We start from the raw sequence: 9,657 nt of genomic DNA on the forward strand, positions 1-9,657 counted from the left end.
AAACAAAGATTATGGTTTTCTAGTTTGTGTTGTTTCATGGCACAAATGTAGTTCAGAAATACATCTCAAATTTTTGCCTTTCTAATTAAAAATAGAACTTAATTTCTGAGTACATATAGCAAATTTGAATTCCCAATAGAATATATTTTAAAGGCTTTATTTAGTTATGTATTTATTGGAAAGACACACAGACAAACACAGAGAAACAGTGACAGAGAGATATATCATTCATCTGCTACAATCTTGAAATGCCTGTGGGCTGACTGAGGCCAAAGCCAGGAGTCTGAGCCCAAGCTGGTTCTGCCATGTTGGAGGCAGGAACCCAAGTACTTCATTCACTATCTGTTGCCTGCCAGGGTGTGTGTCAGCAGGATACTGTATTAAAAATGAAGCTGGGACTTGAACTCAAGGAATTTGGATCTGAGATATAGGCATCCAAATGGTGTTTTAACTACAATGCAAAATGCATGACCCTGAAATATTTTAAAGCACGTTTTAATAATAGTCTGGTACAAAATCAACAGTAGGTAGCTTTATTTCTGTAGAGTCCACTGACAAAGTGCTTAGCACTATATAGTGTACATTCAGAGTATTAACATATACATAAGAAATTTTACATTCATCCTAAATTATTGCCTACCAGGGATAATAAATAGAATCCCTTTTTAATGAAAGAATATAGATAAAAGCATTTACTCTTTAAGATGTAATATAATGACTTAATTTTACCCATATTATAGATTTCATTTAGGTCAAACATTGTCTATTTGTAAAGATTGCAGATTTTTTGGAGGGTGGGGAGTAGGTACAAGTCCTTTTGATGGATTTCCAATATTATTTAGTACCTCCAAGATATCCTGCTAAAGTGTTATGTTCACTGTTATGCAACAAAATTATGTTTTATTAAAAGTAGAAAGGAAAGGGAGAGCGGCAAGATGGCGGAATAGCAAGAGAGCACACTGATAGTCCGGGGAGAAGCAGTTTAATAAAAGTGGAGACACTGCAGGTTCAAGGAAGAGTAGGGGAAGAAACAGCAGAGGAAACTCTTCCAGAACTAGTGATTCACAGTGGACCTGCGTGGAGAGCGTGGGAGCCCACAGTTCGGGACACCAGCGGCAGACTCAACACACCAGTGCTGGAATGTGAGTTGAGCCAAACCTCAGTAGTCCGAGACACCAGCAGGCAAGCAGAAAGAGGAGACTAGAGGGAATGACCCCATGGGGAAAAGTTCACCAGGCTAACTAGAGAGAGAGAGAGAAAAAGTGACCGATACGGACACGAGTTTCTCTCTCTCCGCTCACCTCTCAAAGGCCAGCAAGACAAAAAGCAGGCACCAACTTGGACATACGTCATAAGCAGGGTGACCTCAGGTCTGCACCGGCCCTGAGCCTAGCAGAAAAACCTGACTCTGGGCGGGGGGTGAATTAACAGGAGATTAGAACCTAGTGAATGTGTGGTGCTACTGAACTGAGACTGTGAAAAAAGAGACGGTGGGGGAGAGAACTCACAGAATTCACATGAGTACTCTCCCGAGATGCTACAATTTGGTAACCTTGGCAACCCAATGGGAGACTACAGGAGAATTTCAGCCCACACTGAGGGCAAGACAGTTTCCCTGTGTGGTCCTTGGAAAGAGCTTCTGATCTCTGGCTCCTGTGAGTATATCATTTGACTGATAGCTACCTCCAATTCCATTCAGCTGTGAAGAATTACTTCCCTTTTGAATCAAAAAAGAAAGAGAGAGAGAGATTTACCATGCCTAACCTGGGAGTGTCACCTTTGGCACACCCTTAACCCTGAGGAACCAAACAGAGCTCTCAGGCCACAACCATCTCAAGCCTCTAAGGCTCCATCAAAAACAGACAGTCCACTTAATCTAGAGTCATACTATAACAAGGAAAAACACCACAGTGTAGAAACAAAAGAATATGTCCAATATGCCAAACAACAAATGCAAAAACCAAGGTAATAAGAACAAGGAAGATACTATGACGCCCCCAAATGAAAAAGACACCCCAATTCAAGATTATGAAGATGATGAGATAGAAGAAATGCAAGAAGTGGATCTCAAAAAATTGATAAGAACATTAGAAGTTCTCAAAAACAAATTCTAGAACTACAGAAATCCTTAATGGACAAGATAGAAAATCTTTCTCATGAAAATGAAATATTAAGGAGGAATCAAAATGAAATGAAACAACTAGTAGAACATGAAACTGTGATAGTGATGAGAAATCATAATGAAATGAAGAACTCAATAGATCAAATGACAAACACATTAGAGAGCCTTACAAACAGAGTGGGTGAAGCAGAAGAGAGAATATCGGACGTAGAAGACAGAGAACAGGAAAGGATATGGGGCCACAGACTCCAGAACCCTCACCACCTTCCTCATCTCTGCACGCCCGCCCTACACTTACCTCTCATGGCTCCTGAGGGGTGTGGAATGCTGTAGGGAAAGACCCTCGGAGAACAGGGGACGAACCTCCCAGCAGTATAGCCCCCTCCTCATACCTCTCTCTGTCACAGAACTGAACAGCGATTATGGCATCAAGATCCTGCATGATTATGTAGCATTTATGCCACCGCTCCTGATTGGACAGTTCAGTTAGCCTTGAGCATGTACAATGGATGTCCTCTTTGCAGGGTCCCACAGGAACTCTACTGTATTTAGCTGGTTTGGATTAGCTCAAGCTTGATTATACCTACAGACGTTGGGATATCTATGTCAAGAAATATGTCTCCAGGTCAGTTCCACCTTCAGCCCTCCAGCTGCTGATGTTCAATGTACTGTAGCCTTCTGTCATGGACCACTAAGCGGAATTTACTCTTAACCAATTTGCCATTAATTTCTGGAAGTTCTCCAATATTTCTATTGTCTACCATTCGAATTTTATAAGACTGTCCTTGACTGATATATGTCAGGGTTTCATTATGGAGTTTCACTGCAGGTGAGGTGGCAGCACAAATCACATACTGGAAAGGTAGGATTTTATTCTCATTATCAGGAGGCAAACTTACTCTTTTTGCTTAAAAATGGGCAATGTAAGGACATCACCCATGCTATAGGCTCCAGCACCCAGTTCCTGGCCCATCCCAGACTGGCTAGCATCGAAGTCCTGCACCAGTCTGGATTCCATCACCTCATCGGCCAGAGGCAGCTTCAGAGCCCAGGGCATCCTGGCTCCCTCCGCACCTCAGGAGACACCGTTTCTTGTACAAAGGCGTAGAGTGTGGTTCTACTCAATGTGCCAAGACAGCAAGGAAACTCCAAACCGAGAGCTCCCAGTGCAGAGCCCACCTCGAGCCCAACTGGCACAACAAATTGCCCATACCTTTGGCTCCTCCCTCTCAGATGCCCTGACTGCCAAGGATACCCCCTGGCCAGCTCTCTGAAGCCTGAAGCCTTCCCTACTCAACTATCCCACACCAAACTCCCGTGTTCCCTCCACGTGGGCTATCCCCGAGCTCCCAGCAGCCGCTTATCGCTTTCCTCTCAGACCATCAGCAGCCACCCACAGCAAGCCCGATGCTCCCACATCATCTTCCACCTTTTCCCCCACCCCCTTCTTCTGGAAAATCCCCTCCCTCAGGGGACCCGCTCTTTCCCCACAAGGCCTCACTTCTGGTCAGCCCAAGATCACTTCTAGTCACCCCTTCTCCAAACTCACAGCTCTTAGAACCAAGCTGAGGTTTCCCCCGAGCCAACTCCCCACCCTTCGCAGCCCCCCATGGCCTTGAAACATGGAAGGAAAAAGTCCAGCCCTGGATTGAAACCCAGACTCGCCAGGGCCCTCCATGGCCCACCACTCCAGCACCAACCAATCATGGCACCCTCTCCCATCACTGGGCTGGCTGATGTCAAGGTTTACTCTCAAGGAAAAAGATTTAAATGACTGTGTATTAGCTGTGTTTGTTGTAGGTTCCTTTCTCTGTTGACTAGATTACAAAACTCCCTACATTGTTGTTGTGTTTTGTTTGTTAGTCTTTTCTCAGTTTTTTTTTAATTGCATGCTGAACTTTATTAAATGCTTTTGAACATGTAACCAAAGGGAGCATGTGATTTTCTTCTTTTAGTTTTTTTACCTGCCTGGGTGACTTGTAAGGAATCTTAACCACTCTTGCATTTTTTATTATATATTGCTTGCTATTGATTTTTTATGTTTTATATGTGATTTTATTTATTAATATTTTGTTTAGGATACTTTTAGCTAAGTTTATGAAAGGGATACTTTTAAGAAACTTTTTATTTCAAGTTGTGGTAAACCTATATCGTTATCTATGTAATACTGATTTTCCAAAACAAATTTTATTTTATTTTTTTGTAGCACAATTCAAATTTATTCCATTTTTTCTTGCAACACAAAACTTTAACACAGTATTATTTAGCATTCAGATGTACAGGAACTAGGATACTCATGAAACACCCAATTGTGTCAAAAGTATGATGTTATGAAAAATGAACTCAAATAAATCAAAATGCACAAAGCACTAGTCTTCCTCCATTACTGCTTAGAAAGATGATTGTTTCCCCATTTACAAAATAAAATCAGGAAAATTTAATTTTTTTAAATTTTGCATGCAAAACACTGCAATTGTTTATTTATTTATGACGGCACTCCTTCCAACTTCTACTATACACAAATTGAGTATACAATATTGCATGGAAGAAAACAGTAGCTCAGTTGAAGTGTTAGGGAAAAAATCAAATAGATTTTTAAAAAATGGATTCTAAAAAATAGATTTTTAAAAAATGGATTCTAAAAAATAGATTTTTAAAAAATGGATTTAAAAATTCATTATCTGTGGGGAAAATAATCAATGAATGAGGGGCTTACTTGTTTGCAGCTTTCACCTTCTGCATCTACCTATTATTTATTTTTATGCCCAAAAGGGTTCAGAAAGGTTAGCAATTACTTGGGATACTCAGGTGTTGTCAATGAACTATAATTGCAAAGGGACCTTGTTAGTACACTACAGTCAACAGGTAAATCACGTTTTTACTTGAGATAGTGCATATGAAATGACTGATTTAAAACAAAACTACAGAACATGCAAGATCTTTTCTGAGATGTTGAACAATATTTTAGTGGAGAACAAAACTTAACCTTTTGCTACTGCATGTAGTACCAAAAAGCAGACAGCTTTAGCTTCCTTTACTCAAAATATGAACATTAAGTGTTGTGAATTTCTCTGCCAAGTGGTTTAGAAATATATTATAAATAACCTACATAAAAATTGTAAACAACCTTGGTCAGTCTATACTATTCTATCTTTATACATTATTTCCTCAGGCAATTGCTGCATAATTATGGGGTTTACAAAATGGCTGAAATAGAAGAGGGAGGGCAAGATAGCCTCTTCTGCATTACAAGAACATCAGATCAGGACAAAATGTATGAAGAATGCCAATGGTTTCTCTACCATAATTACATAGAAAGCAGACCAAGTTTAGGAATGATAGGACAACACACTATTTACAATAGCCAAACACAAGAAAACACTTGGAAAGTAATGGGCAAAACTCAAGCCTTTTGAATAGCATTATGCCAAGAGGTGGAACAAAGATACCGTGGTGTACTATGTTGATAGTTGTAGACTGATAGAATGCCCTCCAGGTTCAATGAGGATGTCCAACTCTAATAGGCTGCATTAAGTTATCAGAACTAGCTATATATATCAAAGTATTTAAACCACCCTTTTGTGATTGTATTCTTGGATGTAAGAAAATTACAGGGTTAGGCTAGTTTAAGTGAAAAAGCCACAGGATTAAAAAAGGATTCATGGGAGAAAACCCACACATACTTACCCACACCCACACCCACACCCACACATGCCAACCAATTAGTAACTGATCAGCAGAACTTGTTATTAGCCAAACTGACCATTTTTGTTCATGGTTTAACCCTACTGTAGAATGAATGCTACATTGCTTTAAAAATCATTAATTCTTTATTATCAACAATCTAAATGTAAGTCCCTAAATGTATCCTCCTTCCCCCTTCTTTAAAAATTTGAGGTATATTGCATGAGTTGGCCTTAAGGAAAAACTACAGTATTCTCAATAAGTTTACATGGCAAAGGAATCTTAATATTTTAAATTCAAGATAATAAATATAAGGGTACGCCTATGAAATAAATATCTGGAGATATGTATAAATTTTCTCCAGGAAGGTCATAAGAATATCATTTTAGGGCACTGCACTCTAAGAACACAATATATTTTGAAGTTGTCTCATTTTATGCAATGTATGATTTATAAAAAAGCCAATAAATATATGTAGGTAGGTTGGCATATGTTCAGCAGAAACCTATCACCAACTCAGCGGAACCTGGTAACAACCACATTTTTGAAGGGATGAGGTTAAATTTGTCCAAACAGTAAATCTTACCCCAGTGATAGCTTTGGCACACTAAATAATCAGCATCCAAGATAGGTCTGAGACAGGCATTCCAAACAATGTTCCTTGATTCTCCAAAATAACTGAGGTCAATCCATTCAAATATAAAATAAAGAAAATCCATAAGGTACTAACACAACTGCTCTCTTTATATGATATTAACACGCATATGGCTAGGATTCTATTTTTAAATCCCCTTTAACTACTAGCATGAGTTTGAAAGTGTTTCAATGTTATATAAATGTCTGAATCTAGAGGAGAAAAAATATGCATACTAGAATGAGTTCTCCTTTAGGATTTTATAAATTTAGGATTTTATAAATAAAACTAGTCAGTTTTATTGAAAGAGACATGAAATTCATGTGAAAGGGGAAAGAAAATCCAAAGTTCAGTCACTCAGCAATTTAGGAGTTTGTCCACCTCACCTTAACTGAGCTTTCACATAAAGCAGGAGATCGTTGAGGAAAGATGTGGTCACGAACCACAGGCAGTGCTCTTAACAGTGCGAGGGAGTCCCCAGGAGAGTGCATTCTTAAGGCAGAAAGCTATAGCTAATTGCTTATCTCAGCACCCTAAGTTTACATCACAGCAGCCACCACTGCTTACAGCTAGGGCTACCAAACATGTGGAGTTGGCCTTTGTACAATCAGACTTCCAACACAAACTAATTAAAACTAATAAAAACAAACTAGCTGGGGAGCTGAAAAGGTCAAATGTTCCTGGTATATTTTATCTTTGCTCTCTTTGGGGTTGTAAACTGTGTAGTTCATTAGAAATGGAAAAGAGGCTGACTTGATCAGGAATCCTAGAAAAGCCTGATCATGCTTTCTTCCCTCTCCTCCAAAACATGTTTCCTTTTACTTTTTCCTTGTTATGCATTTATCTTGCCCCTCACCCCTCATGAAGTATTTAGCTGAACAAGCTGGCAGATAGAGAGTGATAGGCAGCAGTGTGAGGCCACAGGAGAGTCATTCGTCTGAATTATCTGTCCATCTATCCATCATTGGAGAAGAGCTTTGATTGCCTGGTTGTCAGTGGCTTCAAGGGCAGTCAGTCCAACTGGACCTTTCACAGTCTTATCTGTACTCTTTGACCGAAGCAATTTCACACAGGAAATATGACCTCCATAGACAGCAGACAGAAGAGGGGCAATATGGTGTTTATCTGGACATTGATATATGCTCCTTTCAGCAGCAAAAATTCCAGGACTTCAAGCTGCCCACAATATGCTGGATTATGAAGAGGCTTCCTTCAACCTTCTAGTGTCCTGTTGACATCTTTTCCCTTGGCTACATACTCTTTCACATCACCCAAGTCTCTGTTTTTCAGGGCCCACATGAACTCTTTGTCACACATTGCTGCAGTAGGGAGGGCCACTTGGTTGGGCAGAAGACAAGGAGGCGGTGGCAGCAGGAAGCCAATACTTCCAGGTGGGAGTGAGACGGGGTTGAAGGAAGCCAGAGAGGAGAAGAGAGGTGGGTTATGCTGCCAGACAGGCGAGGCAGTTGGTCACAATGACCGTTGGGGCAGGAGAATGAACTTTTGTAGGCACCAGGCCCAGCAGGGCAGGTTCTGACTGGATGAGAGAAGCTGGAGTCCCAAAAGAAATTTTAAAATATTGTATGCTTATTTCCATTTGGGGTACATCTGGGAAACTTAGATTTGTCTTTTCTCCCTAAAAAGTTTTGAGTATTCTGTAAGTCTGGACCCAAAATTTAGATTTGTGTGACTTTCCCAATGGTTTCCTTGGATCTTCATAGACTGTTCTTAACTGGAGATTCATGTGATTTTTTTTTCCTTCATGGCTAGACTGGGTTTCCGGGTTTTTGAGAGTAGAGCCATGATTTTTATTGCAGCACAACAAGAATAAGTCACTGTCAACATGAAATCACTGCTGATGTTGGTCTGGACACCTGCTGGTAAGTAGTAGTTTTCAGGTTTCACTAATGTGAAGCTACTCTGTGCCTACCTCAAGCCCTTTTCCATACTCTACTCTTTTGAAGTAGGTCACTATGTATAGACCATGCTTAAGGAGTAGAGAGTTAGACACATATCCTTGAGGATGGAATTTATTTGGGATTCTTTGCCTGGAAAAATCGTCTCCTCATTTATGTATTCAATCAATCATTCATGGCACTGTTGATTCAGGAATATTTACCTTATACTTTGAATATTATCCAATAGTAGGGGCCTTCAAAGATTTCACAGAAAATATACATTATGAAAAAAGAAACCTATATATAGATTTCAAAATATTGAACCAAAACAAATATATCTTAATTCAATTTACCACAAAATTTTCAAGTTCCTATACTAATTTGTTTATATTATTCCTTAAATTATTCCTGTTTTGGCCACTGGAAATTTTTCATCTGGTTCCATTGTCATGCCCCCTCATCATGGGATCATTTAGTCAATAGGGACATATCTTATTCTCTGGCACTGGAAGATGACCCAGGCTCATATTTGTATATCTCCTTGCCTAAGACTGAGACTCAGCCATTTTTCCAAAGAGCCCTGGATCCTTTAATTTGAGAATTTCTTTAGAAATCAAGATCAGGACACTGTGTATATTCAATGCTCCTGGGCTGTTGTTACTTCCAAGCCCTATCAGCTGCCAGAGCAAGGAAATGTATGCATATGACTCTGTGTATATACGTATTTATAAATATTCCTATACTTTATTTATCAACCTTAAGCTAACTGTTCTTATTGTTGTCTCCAACTCCAATCCTTGTCCACAAGAATTATCTTAGCCATCTCCCTTTGCTTTTCTGTAAACTTCTTTCCAGAATCCTGTTTTAAAAATATTTCTGGAGGCCAGCATTGTGGTGCAATGGGTTAAGCCACTAGCTTTGAGCATTGGTTCAAGTCCTGGCTGCTCCACTTCTGATCCAGCTCCCTCTTAAAACACCCTAGCAAAGCAGCAGGAGGGCAAAGTATTTGGACTCCTACCACCCATGTAGGAGACCTGGGTAGAGTTCTTGGCTCCTGGCTTCAGCATGGCTAAGTCCTGGCCATCGTGACCATTTGGAAAGTGGACCATCAGATGGAAGATCTTTTTCTCCCTGTCTCTATAACTGCCTTTAAAGTATATAAATATTTAGAACTTCATTCTAAAAATGTGATGTGTCTCTGTTTACATGTATGCATTATATGTACATCCCAGAACATTTGGAAATTTAATATAGGCTATGGGAAGAGATAAAATCACCTTCTATATTCAGTCACGTAACATTTACACACATGTATACTT

The 9,657-nt window shown here is 39.7% G+C and overlaps 1 pseudogene; it reads right to left on the minus strand.

Annotated features, from left to right (window-relative positions):
* Window positions 1-7,397: 7,397 nt before the first annotated feature.
* LOC149123169 (myotrophin pseudogene) lies at window positions 7,398-7,757 on the minus strand (annotated as a pseudogene).
* Window positions 7,758-9,657: the final 1,900 nt, after the last annotated feature.

Source organism: Oryctolagus cuniculus, chromosome 12 (genome assembly GCF_051225735.1).
Source record: "Oryctolagus cuniculus isolate XC-2025 breed Fujian yellow rabbit chromosome 12, ASM5122573v1, whole genome shotgun sequence".
NCBI lineage: Eukaryota > Metazoa > Chordata > Mammalia > Lagomorpha > Leporidae > Oryctolagus > Oryctolagus cuniculus.